We start from the raw sequence: 17,845 nt of genomic DNA, 5'->3' as shown, positions 1-17,845 counted from the left end.
GAGGTAATACTTATGTGGCCCTGAACGACCCTCAGCCTTCCATGACCTTTCCATTCCTCTTGTCGTTACACAGATCAGTATGTACAAATGTGACAGGTTGGTGGAACTGCCGACAAGTTGAGGTCACCCTGCCTCTTCATCTTCCCATTGTTTCAGATATGCCAATTAAGTACACAAAGAAAGGATCATTAGCGTGACCGCTGGCACGTAGAAGGCATAACGACCAGGTCAATTCCTTTTTTGAGGAGGAGAATAGATGCTAGTGAAAAGGGTGACTGTACGTTGCCTTCCCACAATAAAGACTGAGACAGCTTTGCTTGTGGAATGTATAGGCAATGCGTGGTGTTGCGGCCAGACTCTTAAATGTAGCACTTCTACATTCATGGCCCTTCGAATCCCCTCCTGCATCCTTTGCTTCTCACCTACAAGGATAGCTATCATTAGCTTGATGATTGTGAGCGATAGAACAAAAATTGCATCAATCAAACGTAACATTGCCTTCATTCATTTTATAAAACTACGGAGCAAGTATGAAAAGGATTTATGCCTGATACATAGTCAATCATACAGTTTCCCACTCAACCCATAGGCTTGGCACAGTTTTCGAGGGCTTCCTTTCATCGCGATCGGGTATCGGCCCCCTCTCAGGTCACAGGACCCATGACTTCCACTGCCTCGATGCGCAATTGCACTATCAGGACTCCACAGGCCCACTTTTTCCATTGAAAACCTGATCCTTTGTAATTTCGAAAATTTGGAAAATATACGAAAACACAGGAAATCCTGCCCTGATCGCCCAAGCCGAACCTCAAATGATATATATCAGCGCTTATAAGTATCGCTGGGTCCGGCATATCGCATATCACAATATGCATAAGCCTGGGGCTGCGCCAATATGTGATATGCGATATGGCCCTGAACCCAAAAACATATATATATATATATATATATATATATATATATATATATATATAGAGATAGAGAGAGAGAGAGAGAGAGAGAGAGAGAGAGAGAGAGAGAGAGAGAGAGAGTGAGAGAGAGAGAGAGATACGCTAATACTATTGGCAGGTCCGCAATACAGGTTTGCCTTTGAAAACTAAGATTTCAACATTTTTTGAGAAACAAAGGAATATGGGGGAAAACCATGTCCAGCCATAACGCCAGACTTGAAATGTTATACGTTCAAGTTCATAGAAATCGGCGGATCCGCCACATCGCTGCACAAACTGTGTATAAGGTTCGTGCTCCGCCAATATGCGATATGCGATGGGGCCTCGGACCTGACAATGTATATAATGCGGTTAATGATTTCGTCTGTTCCAGAGGCCAGTGGCGTGCCATATATATCCATAAACCTTGGACTCAGGCTGATTGCGATATGCGACGGGCTTTCGAACCCAACATATATATATATATATATATATATATATATATATATATATATATATATATATATATATATATATATATATATATATATATATATATATATGGTTTATAATGCCGTTGGGTCCGAACCTTATGTCATGTGTTATGCGCCCATATGGAGTGCAATAAGTGAAAGAGGGATGGTTTATGTGTTTTGTGAAGGGTTTCCTTTGTAAAGGGATTATAACGTGACAATGATGTAATGAAGGGTTTTTTGAGTTAAAACAACAAATGATTATGATAAGGGTAGGGGTGACGGTTTGCGCGGGCGCTAATGCACCATGCATGTCTGTGAGGATCGAAAGATTCTGATGAAGGGACAGGCTGTGTCATGAATGATCCATGCAAAAGAGGTATATTTAGTGGCTCAGCCATCAGGCCTTGAAAATTTGTCTTGGCAAGAAGTTGACAGCCATGTGATATAACAGATCCTTCTGAAAGATGAAAAATCAAACTTCTAGGGGACCCATTGGAAATTTTCTGTAAGGGAATGTTTCAATAGGGTGGTAGTTGTGGCCACAACATGTGGGTAAAAACCACCTGCTGCTGTCGTCTCTATCTTCTTTTTAATAATAAGAAAATCTTTTTACAATCTTCTACTGATGCAGACTCATACCAGTACACAGGCACCCACCTGCAGAAGGCTACAACCTTCTCTCGTTCTCCAGCTACTACTGGAAGGGAGCTACAACCCCCTAGCTCTTGTAGTAGCCAATATGTTTACTAGTACGTAGGTGCTAGCCTACAAAAAACTCCACTCTTCCACTAGGGACCACGTTTCATGAATTTTCAAACTGGATACTCCTGGAATACAACACCACAATCTGAAGGCCATGTTTCATCAAATTTTCATGTTGGACCCATCAACAACATTGAAACTCAGAAAATCATAACTGCAATACCACCATCAAATTCATCTGCATCAACCAATCGCTGAAACCCAATCATCACTTTCTAAATCAACCACAACTAAATCAATCAATCACTTGATCACCCATCATCACTAAATCACAATCAATCTGATCATTCAGAACACTTTCATTAAAATGCAGTCAACAGAACATAAAGCAGAACCCAAAACTCTACAACAGAAAATAGAAACAACTGAAACTTTAAACATCAGACTTCATAAGGTATACGCTACTTCCATGTGTTGAACCGGCATGTATACGCACTTTTACCAAAGGGAACCAGCGTACAGATCTGCAAATTTAAATTTATGATGTATAGGCTACTTTGATATGCTGAACCAGCTTGTATATGCTCTTTTACCAAGGAAAACCTACATACAGATCTGTAAATGATAAATTAAACATTACAACTATTCTAGAGTTCAGTCATACCTAGATCATCACATTTACAGAATAAAACATGCGTCAGTATTCAAATCTAGACTGTTCAAGATCAAAACACATAATGATAATACCCTTAAGCCTTAATGATCCCGATCCATCAACCTTCATCAGCCTTATAAGTGCATCCTTAGATCAGATCAAGAAAACCATTAGAAGCTCATTAACCTGCATATATGATTCAACACTTCATAAGATATTCAGATCCTTGCAACCCTTGGCCTAATGATCTTCTCCTCTTTATATAGTTTTAGGCCTTTCTCAATACCATGGACCAAAACTACTTAGGACCAATACCTTGGACCAAATACCTCGGGCCAATTACCTTGTGTCAAATACCTTGGACAAAAAACTTTACTTTCCCAAGATATACGTGCTTTTCCTTCTGTGAAAGTGTGTGTGTACGTATGTGCTGCTTTTGTTCAGTATACCTGCGTGTATATGCAGCTTCGTCAAGGTGAACCTGCGTATACCTCTCTTTCTTCATTCTTTGTAGTCTGAACTATAATTCTTTGCTGTTGACAAGCTGCATTTTGATCTTTCATCTGAGTGAGTTTCCATCAAGGATAACACCTGTATCATAATGCCAACACTTGATCTTTCAAAGTTTGTCCTTGACCGCCAGCTTCTTGTGGTCACTACTATTCTGAAAAAAATATGTCAGTGGTTGCCACATTGCATATGGAGTCTCTTTCCCATGGATATTTGAGATAATATGGTGTCATACTCCCTCTAATATGATTCTCCTTTCCCTGGAAACACACTTCTTCCATTCGATTATATCCTTAGCATCAGATGTTGTTAGTTTCATAATATCATTATCAACGAATTCCTTCAACCCATTATCATCCAGTACTACATCCATGAAGTCCTTCCATGAAACATAATTCGAGCTTCCCTCAAGGGAATACTCGAATCTTAGTCCATTGAAATTCATATTCTTAGTCCTGAAGAAAACTTGCAACACTAATTTGCAAATTTGAACCTCCTACAATGACAACTTCGAAATATTTGTTCTATAGTGATTATAGCTCTAATACCATGAAGAAGTTAATGTGTAGATTCAATACTGCTAATGAAATTTACTAAATCACAAGACTTGAAGCTACTCTACTGATCTGCGAAAGTTAATTCACCATCTAAAACAAGAATCATAGACATGCAAAAGGAAACATCACACATGCACAAATATTTAATTAGGGGAAAGTAACTGCTCACCCCTTACTATATATATAGCATTAGTCAGATAATAGAGAAGAAATGCATATGCGTGCTCAAGATTGAGCACCCCAGCAAGTGTATAGTCTATCCCTCTTCCTGACTAACTGACTCTAGCCAACACTTAGCCAATTTTCAATCCCCCCAAACTCCTATTGCCTTGCGTTGATCCTTATGGAAATTATCCCCTATTATTTAGGAAATTTCCTCAACTAGATTGTGAAATTCCTTTAGGTTCTTCCTCTGACTATATGCACCACTTGTACACATTCGAATAGTCTACAACTAATAGTACACTACCTTGGAATCTCCATCTCAGTTGGGTAACTCGAATTCTCTGCATGCAACAATAATTTTGGTTGATTGATTAGTTAATTGGTTGGTCACTGAGTGTGGTTGAAGTTCCACTTCCACAACTTGACCTCCACTAGTTCCTCTCGAAATTAGAACTAATTTAACTGAACATAACTCAATTTAACTGAATTAAATTGCTACCACTGAAATTAACTCAACCTAGGCTCCTAAAATTTAGGAACCCATTGCACACAATTGAACTTCATGCCCCTAACGTGAATTAACTAAGTTAGACTCTTGTTTTTTAGGAATCAACTTAAGTAAACTAAAATTCAACTCATTAACTTGAATTGAGTATTCTTAACTAAGTGAAAAGAGCCATGTCACCTCAGTTAACTCCTCCAAGTTGTCCGTTGATGTGGAATTTCAAATTTCCTCAATTCAATTAAGGAAAAAATCAAAATTGAGACTTTCTTGTTGCATATTCAACAAGCATGTTAGTTTAAAAAGAAAACAAATGTTTGTTAGCCTCAACTTGTGTTATTTCCTAAAGATTAACATTTAGTAAAAATTGTAGGTAGATTCTAAATATTTTGATTGGAGAGATGTCTTATGTAATGAAAAGGGGAAACTTGGATTGAGAAATAAATTAAGTGGGATGTAAGAATGCGTTATATGTATGACATCATGTTTTGTTGAGTAGTTTCACTAGCAATTGTATGTGGATGATTTGATGCTTCTTGTATGCAAATTTGATTGTGAGATGGGATGGACCATAATTTTTGTTTATACAACTAATGTGGGAGTTGTTTGTGAGTTGGAAAGCTCAATTTTTCTATATAAACCTAAGAGAATGACACATAAAATATTCTTGAATTATTAGTGCATTAGATAGGGAAACAACAATCATGTGTAATGTGAGATCATTGTCATTTATAAGAGTAGATGTTTTATATGTTATATCATTTACAAATAATAGTATCTAGATATAATATACTTGATTAGATGATTGTTTTGATATAGTATGTATTGTAGTGTATGCCAAAACCTATCTAGTATGGCATGACTATACATGGTACTTGATTAACAATGGTATGTATTTTATTTTTGTATGCCTTTATGGACAACCTATATATAGAGAGAGAGAGAGAGAGTATGGACAACCTATATATATATATATATATATATATAGAGAGAGAGAGAGAGAGAGAGAGAGAGAGAGAGAGAGAGAGAGAGAGAGAGAGATCCGAAAACTATAAGAAAACTTCAGGCCAATTTTAATCCAAGAGGGGGAGTATGTAGTGTCCCAACTTGGCAAGGTTATTGTTGTGACACCTAGAGATGATGATTTTCTATGGACCGATATATGGATTATGCATGTTAGAACTTAATAGGCCTATAGGTTGTAGACCTAGTTTTTGGTCATATGATTGAGGGGTATATATACATATAATGGTAACTTTTATTATGTTTATTAGATGGTTTTTAGTTAAGTACATGTTATATGAATGTTTCTCTTTCTACATTTGACTTATGACATAGGTGTATGGAATGGATGATGATATAGTATTGAGACACATAGATCCATGGATGATCATAGTTATGTGGAACATATGGGAACTTATGATTTATGGATGATACATGATATGTATAATTGTATATGCTTAATCTTGTACTAAGAAATATGTGGTAGGGGACCTAGGCATTTGCCAACAATGAGGCTCAAATTATAAATGACTATATAAGTCATTTCTACAAAACTGAAATGGTTGTGGAAGTCATGCACAATTTTGGATAAATTGTGATTAGTTTAATTTTGTTATGAAATTCATTTGATTTCTTTGATCTATGAGATTGTGATGTGTACAGGTCTCGGAACAAGACCTTATGAGCTCATAACTAGTACCTTAAGGTGAAGCTTTGAGTTTCAAAGCATAGAGATGAGAAGCCATGGAATTTAGGGTGTCGATTCCTCAATCCATGAAACATCAAGACATGGAGTCGTGTATCTATAATAAATAATAGGGCATGGAGTCCTGAATCTTAGAAAGATCAAGGTGTGTAATCTTGGATCTTTGGAGTAGATTAGGGTGCGGAGTCTTAAATCTATTAAGGCACGAAGAGGCATGCAATAGGGGTGCAGAATCCCTATTCTCTAGAAGAAAAATACCACTCATGGGAATCAATCAATTGAGTAATCCAACCTCATTTAACCCCTAAATTAATTAGATTCCAAATTTACCCACTTTGGAAGTGCTCTTAGCTTTAATATTATTTTAATAAAAAGGTAGATTATTTATTTATGAAAAATAAATAATAACAAATTATTTAAAAGTGACAAGTGGGGTGATGAATATTAAATAATTAATGCCATTATATAATTAAGAAAAAATGAAGGATTGCCACCCCAAGAGAGGGCGATGAATAATACGAAATATTTGAATTTAAAAGAAAATTAATTTTGCATGAAATGGGTGATGTGTCACCCCACTCAAAGGATATAAATAGATAAGGGCCCCCATGGTTTGGAAACCTGAAGAGTATCCAAATGTTGCCAAAATGAATCTGAGATTTCCTAAACTAAATTAGAGGAAGTGAAAATTATCTCACTTAGCTTGCCTCGTATATCTGTCTACTGTTATATATTGGTAATGCTTGTGAGCTCTTATAGCTCAGGTGTTCTAGGGGGAGAAGTTCTCCCTAGATATGGTTGGGTGGAAAACTAGATGGTTCACAATGATTTGGTAAAGGCATTGCAGCTGGAGCATACTCTCATCTTTTAGAGTTATATATACGGTCAGGTATATTTAGAAATGTTCTTGAAATTTTATTTTAATTTTCGTTCCTATGCCTTCTATCCATTACAAGCATATTGTTTTTATTCTCAGTTTGAGGCTCTCTACTTTATTGTACAATTTTTTTTATAAAAGCATATGTTGAATAAGAGTTATTATTTTGTTAATTTTTGTTCGAGAAGAAAGAAGAAGGATTACAATTTAAGTTCGTAGTTCACTTGTTCTGAGTATAAAAAAACAAATTGTGTCATATAGAATATAATTGGAAGAGATGTTATTCATATTTGTATTTCTATAACATCCTCCATTGGTCAGTTGATACCTTAAAGGTATGGTATGTTTATATTTAATCTAATAATAGTGTTCTACAAAATTCTTGTTTCAAAGCTTGGTAATCGTTGTTTTAAAGGCACTAGTCACACTATTTCTGCTTTATGTTCTCTTTTAAATCTTATTAATTTTGCAAAAAAGAAAGTTCTCTTTGAAATATATCACACTTAATATTTTTACATAAATCAAAGTACTCGCTGAAATATAGCTTATTCTTTTTGTAGAAAAGAAAAACATGAATATTTTCTTCTTAGCTTTTTTCCAATATCAATGTGCTAATTTAGAGTGTGGTAATCTTTTATAACCTTGGTAATCTTTATATACATTGTTGGAAAATATGATTTTATGATTTATCCATAAAAGTTATCTTTGAAATATATAACACTTATTATTTTTGCATAAATCAAAGTACTCTTTGAAATATAACACTTATTCTTTTTGCAGAAAAGAAAAATATGAATATTTTCTTCTTAAATTTTTTCCAATATCAATGTGCTAATTTAGAGTGTGGTAATATTTTATACCTTGGTAATATTTATATACATTGTTGAAAAATATGAGTTTATGTTTTATCCATTTGCATTGAGTAGTTTAAAATTTTCATTATTTTCAAATGTTTTAGTGTGGAATAGTTTTTGAAGGAAGTTAAGCTTTGTAATCTTTTATAACATTTTTGGTCATTTTATGATTTGTTGTCCAATAGTTGATTTTTGGAATAAGTTCAAATCATTTATTATTATTTTAATGTTACATGAAACTACATATTAGTATGTGAGCTTCCACACAAATTAATTTTGTTTGGATTGTGTGAACAAAAACTTTGTTTTGTTTGTTTGGACTATTATTGAAAAGAATACTTCTAAGTCTTTTTCTATGTAATCAAGATATACTTCAATTTTTTTCGTGAAACATGCATTGGTAACAACACAAACTTTTAGTTCAAATAGTACAAATTTTAGTAATTGTGGCCACTCACTTATGGATGCCATACTTTGATATCCTTCCTTAATAGGGATATTATTCAAATATTAAATTGACTTTATTTTACTAAGCCTAAGATTCAATGTTGTCGACTTATTTTTCATGCTTTTAAAATGATTTAAATATTTCCATATACTTAAGTAATTAAATTGTATCTACTTTATTAAGTTTTGAAAATTGTAAGTACTTTTTATAACTGAAATAGGAATTATGTTGGATTTTTCCTTTTAGAATATATATATATATATATATATATATATATATATATCCTTTGGAATGTTTTTCTTGTAAATATATGGTATTGATGAAAATTTCTCAGAGTACATAAAGCGAGTAATTTTAATTGTTTTGAGATGATTAAGAAAACTAATTTGGAAGTAAGATATATGGATTTTTAAGAACTAATTACTATTTCTTAGTTAGCAGGTTAGTCAAGTTACAATATTGAAGATTTAAGAAGGCAATATTCTAGTGGGGTCAACAATATATGAGCCAAAAGAAAAGGCAAGTTGCTTTCCAACACATTGTTGGTGTCCGAGTGTGAATGTTATGATTCAACCCTTTACCACATTAATATGTCAATTTGGGGTCATTTATTATTGCAAGGGTATCATGCACTATATATGCAGGGGCAAATTCATAATCCAACAATTGATCAGGAGTTCAATTAATTAATTAAACATGCAATCTGAAATAATAAATAAACTGTAGCAGCAAATGGAAATGACAACAATAACTAATCTGTAACAACAATGGAAATGACAGAAATAATTAATCTATAACAGCAAGCTGATTCACAACATTCACATCAAACCATTACAGCGAAAAGAAGAAATACATTAATTAAAAAGAAACTAAGCACACATTACTTCAACAGCACCTGATCAGGAGAGCGGGCCCAACTCCCTGATCAGGATTGTGGTAGAAAGAATGGAAGGATAGATAATCAGAATATCAATATTGCATTAATAAAAATAAAAGTACAAAAGTATCACGTTACATTCTCAAAGAAAAACCTTCAATATCTAATTTGATACCCTACATATGTGTTCTCCCTGATTTGTGTCTTTTTAAATATACAAACAACAAAGAGAAATTTACAACAATATTGATTACAAAATATCAATAAGAAAGATGAGATCTCATAGATATTTCCATCATGATTCAGCTGGAACAAGTCAAATTTGGTCATTGCAATTGGGGCAATTTGGAAAATGGCCACAACAGAAAATCTGTGAATATATCCTTCGAAGAACCTTTCTTTTCTCCCAATCCAAACCGAATTTCTGAAAACTTCTCAATGGGAAACTGATTTGGTCCATTCTAAAAAAATCCATGTCTTGGATTTTTAATATTCTTCTTTGTTTGCCTGAAATGTCCAATGCAAAACTGTCATGTTTTATTCCAACGAAATTCTGAGTTGGAATATTTGATTATGCGTTGAAGATCAGATTTGCAATCTGCAAGAGATCTTGGAGGCTAAAATCATGAGTGATGTTATAAAAAAATTATCTATAAACCATTATTAGAAATATCACTCATAATAATCATCAATTTATTAAAAATAAAGGAGAACAAATATTACTTATCCACAAGAGCATAAATAATTATGAAATGGAATTATATAATAAATTATGGTAAATAATGTGATAAAAGAATAGTAGAAATGGATGTTAAGAAGTGATAATAATAATGAAAAATTAGGGACCCAAAATCTCCCCTAAACTGAACATGCTGCATGTTCTCATGCAACCCAATGCCTTTGTATTAACCAAGAAGGGGAAATAGTGGTTGAAAAATATGAATGAATAATGCTTAGTGGTTTTTTCATGACATTCTCCTAAAATTTTAATAAATTAAAACTTATGTTATTTTACCTCAAGTTTTACCTCCATAAAAATGTGGAATGGCATGTATGGATTGATATTTGTTGAAGCTAATGTATGCTGAGTTGATGTTGAAAGTGATGTGGAAGGTGGAAGCCATGCAAGCTAAAAGAAAGTAATCAGAAAGTGTAGCAAGATTTCCTTCCCCCAAACTCATTAGTTTCCTTGTCATCAAGATTTCTATAACACATCTCATGAGTATCCTCAATCAGTAATTCATCAGGATTCAAAATCAGAATTAGGCCTCTTTATCCTACCCCAAAATAATAGTAGTTTTGTTAAGCTAGGATTAAATAGAGATTGATTGGGTAAAGCAACTATCTTTGGTTAAAGATATGAAACTTGTAGAATAAAGGAATGATAGATTAGATGATACAAAATGTTAAATATCAAATATATTAAAATTTGCATCCCTAACATGTGAAGTAAATATTTATAACTCAATAATAGATATAAACCATAACCACCATTATCTAAGAACTGATTAAATATTACCCCATGAACCATGAGTTCTAGAAAACCTTATATATGCAACAGTGGGCTTTATTAGCAATTAGTTTTGAGAAAACAAGGTAACCAAGTAGATCATAGTATTGAATTAACTTCTATACCATAGGCATAGCCACTTGCTACCAACAGGCATCCATAGCCTCAACAGGGGTGCATTTTTAACCCATTGAGATGCCAGTGTCTCATCTATTAGAAATAAGTACATAGTTACAAAATAATTTCAATTTACTTAGATGTCTACTGAATATCATTTTTTTGGCTTGGTAACCAGTTAATAACAATGCCATTTACAGGAGCTAACAAAAGTGAACAAGTCGGCTCGTGATGAGACCTCTTGTCCTTCAGTTTTATGACTGAAGGCCATTACCCTAGCTTGGTGACCAGTAGTGGTAATGTCACTCTATTAGGACCTATGATCATGGTAGGTCAGCTCGTGATGATACCTCCTATCCTCCAATTGACTATTTATGTTTAAAATTCAACTATGGTTTTATTAATCAACAAAATATTACTTAATAGATGGGGTGGCAGGCCAGCTCCTTAAGAGCTAGGGATGGTGTAAAAAGTTTTGTAGTAACTATTTTCAACTTGGGTAATTTTGCTTCTCAAAAACTAATAACCTTCAAATGACTGTTGATAAATATATTTTTCTTTGTTAAGATTAGGGTTGAGGAATAGTTCATTAGATAGTGACGGAAAGATTTAAGTACAATTTTGTGGTCATCATCATAAATTTTACAAGATCAGGGACTCGAAAAATTAGGAAAGTTGAAAGTTGGCATGATGAAATCATCTTTGCATAATTATTCCTTAAATATAAGATTATGTTTATAGATAAACAAAGATAAATTGGCTACCCAATCATTATGTCAAAGAGGACCTAGACACTTAAAAGTATTTCCCCATTCACCAAGTTAATGTCGTCGTGCATGATTCAAGTTCCAATGTGCGTGGATAAGTGGGGGTTACAGATTGTTATGGATTATGGTAGTAATAATTGTGAGATGTATGAGTTGATTCGAGATTTTAATAACAATGATGACATGACATCATTGCTAAATACGATACATTTTCTATTAAATGCAACACATCCCCCTCTCCCCCAAACTGAGGTATGACCATCCTCAGTCATGGTTGGTCATGTCATAAGTGAAACATGAATCAAATACACGAAGTCAATCAGGGACATACCTGAAGACTTACCTTGGCGAAGTATCAGCATGGGTGGAGCAACAACACCGGGTTCATAGAAAAAATTTCACCACGGAGTAGCAGCGCCGGAGGAGTAACAAAATCAGAGGAGTAACAACACCAAAGGAGTAACAACATTGGGTACTTAGAAAAAAAATTCACCATGGAGTAGCAACATCGGCGGAGTAACAACATTTGACACTTAGAAAATTTTCGGGAGTAACAACAGCGGCATAGTAACAGCACCGAAGGAGTAATAGCATCGGCGAAGTAACATCACCCAAGGAGTAACATAGAAAATTTTCGGGAGTAACAACATCGGCGGAGTAACAGAACCCAAGGATTAACATCATCTGATACTTAGAAACTTTTCGGGAGTAACAACATCAGCGAAGTAACAAAATCCAAGGAGTAATAGCATCCGACACATAGAAAATTTTCGAGAGTAACAATAGCAGCGAAGTAATAGAACCCCAGGAGTAACAACCTCCAATACTTCAAAAATTCTCAAGAGTAACAGCATCCAACACTTAGAAAATTTTTGAGAGTAACAGCAACGAGGGAGTAACATCTCCCTAGGAGTAACAACATCCAATACTTAGAAAATTTCGGGAGTAACAACAGTGGCGAAGTAACAACACCCCAGGAGTAACAACATGAAACTTGAGAACTTCCTTTTATTTTGATGAAGGAACAAGATTTGTGACTTTGAACACCTGAAACATAAAAACATAAGAAGAATCAGAAAAGAGACAACAATTTTATTGAAAAACAGTAAATAAATAAATAAATAACCTAAGTTGCAACGACTATGTTTTTTACTGCAACATTGTTGTTTCTAAGGGAATATCAATTTGTTTCCATAAACAACAATCTGTCAATGGTAAATGAATGGAAAAAATGATTTGGTGGAAATGACTTGGATCTTAAAATGGAAATCAATTCTCCATTTCTCCTGTTATGAATCCATTAGGTAATGAAAAAGTCTTCATGTTGTTGGTGAGCAATAGCGGGAATAATTTTGTAACAAACTCTTATGATCAATTTCCATGGCACCTCGAAAGAATCAAAATTATATGATATTATATTTATTAATAGATGTTTGGATGAAAATATATTATTTTATTATCATTTACTTCAAGAATCACTCGTTCAAAAAAAATTGACCTCCTTTATTCTCCTCGGACTTGCAAAAAATGAGTGTCTACCTGCAATAAAACATGTAATCATGGAAGAAGAGAGGTGATCGGGCTCTCTAAATCCAATAAATATGAAAAAAAAAAATTATGCTCTTAACCTGAAAAAAGAGACCCAAATACAGAATATGCAAAGAAAGATACCCAGAACATAAAATAGTGAGAGATAACAACAAATATTTTATTATTCAGAAAGCAATGTTCACTGGCCTCTCCGAGGGGGCAACCTCCAATAGAGCAGAGCTCGATACAAAAATAAGACACAATGCTCCTCGCAGGGAGTCTCTATCCTTTATATATGACTCATACATGCAATACCAAGGATCAATACCATGGGTTTTATTAATACCATCTATCTAATACTACGGTCCATTTGCAACTAACTGTGGTCCCGTCATTAATTGCGGGTTAACCACTTACAATTATTAATATGGGCTTTATTGACTCTTGACTGTGACTCGATCCCATTACATAAATAAGGGGGTTAAGGTGGGACCCTAACAAAAAACTATTTACTCTGTAAAACAAATTCATAGAAAACAAATAACAAAGTAGAGTTAATTTATTACCTACGGGAGAGCAGTGGCCAACCATACTAACCAGCAGTATTTTAATCATAACTTCTTTGTTTTTCGTCTGATTTGAATGATTCCAAAGCCAAATGAAAGTGAATTCATCTCCAATTGAAATAGGTTTTAAAAATTCCATGATATGATATGTCAAATTTACTTAGAACAATCTGCATAACAGAGTCATTTTCGATTTCCCAACTTAGACCAACAGTTGATATTTAAGCATAACATTTTCGTTTGATGACGGATTGAATTGATTCAAATTGGATATTAAAATAGATTCATGTAAATATATCCAATAGAAACAATTTTTGTAATCATGAAGAATTGATGGGTCAAATGTGTGAAGGAATGATCGGAAAAACAGAGCTTTAAAGTTGCTGATTTACGATAGACAGTCAGTATTTGGGTCATAACTTTCTCATATAATATTTAAATCAAGTAATTCAAATTGAATTGTAAACAAGATTAATAGGGTAATATACCATGAAACAGATTTCAAAAATCTAGTCATTTAGGCCTCCAAAAACTGACTGTCCCAACCGTATTCCTAAGCTGCCTACTAGACATATTGTCGATGTTTTGGTCATAACATTTTCGTTTCAAATCCAAATTGAGTGAGTCAAATTGGATTAGAAAGTAGAAATAAAGGACTACTTGGGATAGAAATAGGTTTTGAAAATATGTCCATTTATTCCCTCAAAACATGGTTGTACCCACTGTGTTTTCAGTGATTTTATCAATCCCACCCACCATAAGATATGATAATCAAGAAAAAAAAAATAGAAATGATGATGAGTGCTTGTAGAAATATGATTTTCAATATAATACATCTACATACACAATTAAATTCAAATATTTACCACTGATATTGATATACTCAGCAAGTTGCGGCAAACACAACTCTTTCTACATATGAAGAAATTTATTTATTTATGTACTTATCTATTTCCTACACTAACCTACTCTACCTTGAAAAATAAAGTACACTTACGTATAACAGTACTTCCAATGGAACCATTTTCGAAATAAGGCCTCAAGTGTGTACATACCCGAATTTGAGAAATGCATGTCAATAAATACTAGGGTATGAGAGACCAACTTCCCTGTTAAGGATGGTGCCAAGAATTGTTAAAGTAGGGAGTGATGTTGCAAGCAAACAATAGAGTGAAACCAGTCTTCAATATAGTCTTGATTTCCCATAGTTTTCATATCATGAAGTTCTTCGACTAGGTTCCAAATTTTGTTGATTCTTTCTTCCTTGAATTCCACCCGTGAGTTCTGAGGGCCTTCCTCTGCCCTTTTTGTTTGAATCTCTGTTCATGCAACTAAAACATTTAAAAGTCACATGGCTCAAGACCTAGAGTAGGGTAAAAAAAAAAGATTATTCCCTCCCCAGGACGAGAGGATGATTCAAAAAAAGGAAACAATAAACCAGCAAAAAAAAACTAAAGCTCAAGACTTGGAGTAGGGTGAGAAAACTCATTCCCTCCCCAGGACAAGAGAGTGGGTCTTTCAAAATCAAAACAAAAAAATTGCAGGAAAATTCTAAGCTTAGGACTTGGAGTAGGGTGAAAGATTCTTTCCCTCCCCAAGACAAGAGAGTGGCCCCCTATAAAATCAGAAAGAGCGTGAAAAAAGAAGAAGAAAAACAACAGGAAACAAAACGAAATAAAAAATTACTATGCTCAGGACCTAGAGCAGAGTGGAAAACCCTTTCTCTCCCCGGGACGAGAGCTCGATTCCAAGATCAATCTCGGTTATGTTCTTGCACCTTGATAGCCTCCCTGGCAACAAGATTAAAATGCTGGTGCCCGGGTGTGAATGCTATGATTCAACCCTTTACCACATTAATATGTCAATCCAGGGTGGTTTATTATTGCAAGGGTATCATGCATTATATATGTAGGGGCAAATTCATAATCCAGCAATTGATCAGGAGTTCAATTAATTAATGAAACATGCAGTCTGACATAATAAATTAACTATAGCAACAAATGGAATTGACAGCAATAACTAATCTGTAACACAATGGAAATGAAAAAAATAATTAATCTGTAATAGCAAGTCGATTTACAGCGTTCACATCAAACCATTACAGCAAAAAGAAGAAATACATTAATTAAAAAGAAACTAAGCACACATTACTTCATTAGCAACTAATCAGGAGAGCAGGCCCAACTCCCTGATCAGGGCTGTGGTAGAAAGAATTGAAGGCTAGATAATCAAAATATCAATATTGCATTAATAAAAATGAAAGTACAAAAGTCTCATGTTACATTCTCAAAGAAAAACCTTCAATATTTGATATGCTCCCCTACACATGCGTTCTGCCTTATTTGTGTCTTTTTAAATATACAAACAACAAAGATAAATTTAAAACAATATTGATTACAAAATATCAATAAGAAAGATGAGATCCGAGAGATATTTCCATCATGATTTAGCTGGAACAAGTTGAATTTGGTCATTGCAATTGGGGCAATTTGGAAAATGGCCACAATAGAAAATATGCGAATATATCCTTCAAAGAACCTTGCTTTTCTCCCAATCCAAACCGAATTTTTGAAATCTTCTTGTTGGGAAATTGATTTGGTCCGTTATGAACAAAACCCATGTCTCAGATTTTTAAGATTCTTCTTCGTTTGCTCGAAATGTCCAATGAAAATTGTCACATTTTATTCCAGTGAAATTCTGAGTTGGAATATTTGATTATGCGTTGAAGATTAGATTTGCAATCTGCAAGAGATTTTGGAGGCTAAAATCATGAGCGATGTTATAACAAATTTATCTATAAACCATTATTAGCAATATCACTCATAATAATCATCAATTTATTAAAAATAAAGGAGAACAAATATTACTTATCCACAAGAGCATAAATAATTATGAAATGGAATTATATAATAAATTATGGTAAATAATGTGATAAAATAATTGTAGAAATGGATTAAATGGATGTTAAGAAGTGATAATAATAATGACAAATTAGTCTGCATGGGGTAGCTCAAGTGGCAGTGGTTGTGGAAATGAAGTCTCACCAAACCGGAAGTCTTGGGTTCAAATCTTGGGCTACCCTTCCCCCATAGCAGGGTGTGTAATGGACATGAAAATCAGATAATGATGTCAGTAAATAAGTTATCCAGAAAAGGAAACAGAAATGAATCCCAATGTCGTGATAATTTTTTGGTTTCATAATGGTATCCAATATTTCCAAAATGATAGAATTTTATGTTTAAAATATAGGGTATCCCTGCAAAAAAATATTCTTCAAATGATTGGATCGATTGTTAATATTAAAACTTTATGTTTCATGGAATGAACGCTTTTGGATATGATGAGTTCTTTTTTATTTTTAGAAAACTCATAATTTATGTTATGATTAATGTTTTTAGTTTCATGTACTATGAAAAGCCAAAATCATGATACAAAACCTATATAGAGTATTGTTAACATATTAAAATAATATGGAGCCTTTTTCGATGTTTATATAAAATGCGTTTATATTTCATGATTGAAAAATCAATATTTTAATGTTATAGTTGGATTTGAGACAACCTAATTATATCTTCAAACATTTCTTAGGAATTTATATGATTTAATTAAAAACTTACATATGTTAATTAGATACATAAATGGTCTACTTATGAATATATATAAATTAATCATATATTAAATAGAAAGAAACAAAAAACACTTATTTTGTGTAACTTAGGTTATAGACCTAGTTGGCAATGGATGAGTATAACCTAGTTGGTAGTGGATGAATCTTACACTATAAGTAATACATTTCAAAGCTTCATTTGTCTTTTTTATCTCCCTAAACTGAGAAAATATATTTTGATTACTAACAATAGATGAAGAAGATTATTTTGTAGCTGATTTTACCTGCTCAAGAGTATACACTAGCTCGCTTGATATAGTAACTTGGCAAGGTGTAGCAACTTCTATTGGCATTATAATTGATGTTTACCCCGATGTTTCTCTAATCCTTAATTGTTTTATATAACCTGAATTCTCCTCCTTCTTAATATGATGTTAATAGTTGAATATCTTCAATAAATCTTATAATTTCCTTTTCTTGTTGTTGGG

At 33.5% G+C, this 17,845-nt stretch overlaps 1 protein-coding gene across 1 annotated transcript in view; it reads right to left on the bottom strand.

Annotated features, from left to right (window-relative positions):
- The window catches only part of LOC149168807 (protein SULFUR DEFICIENCY-INDUCED 2-like), a 48,836-nt gene that overhangs the window by 23,597 nt on the left and 7,394 nt on the right, over positions 1 to 17,845 (bottom strand). The gene's annotated exons all lie outside the window — the stretch shown is intronic.

Source organism: Pinus tabuliformis, chromosome 4_2, assembly GCF_031772625.1.
Source record: "Pinus tabuliformis cultivar Carrire ecotype Pingquan chromosome 4_2, CPIR1, whole genome shotgun sequence".
Lineage (NCBI taxonomy): Eukaryota > Viridiplantae > Streptophyta > Pinopsida > Pinales > Pinaceae > Pinus > Pinus tabuliformis.
This window is presented reverse-complemented; position numbering and strand designations above follow the sequence as displayed.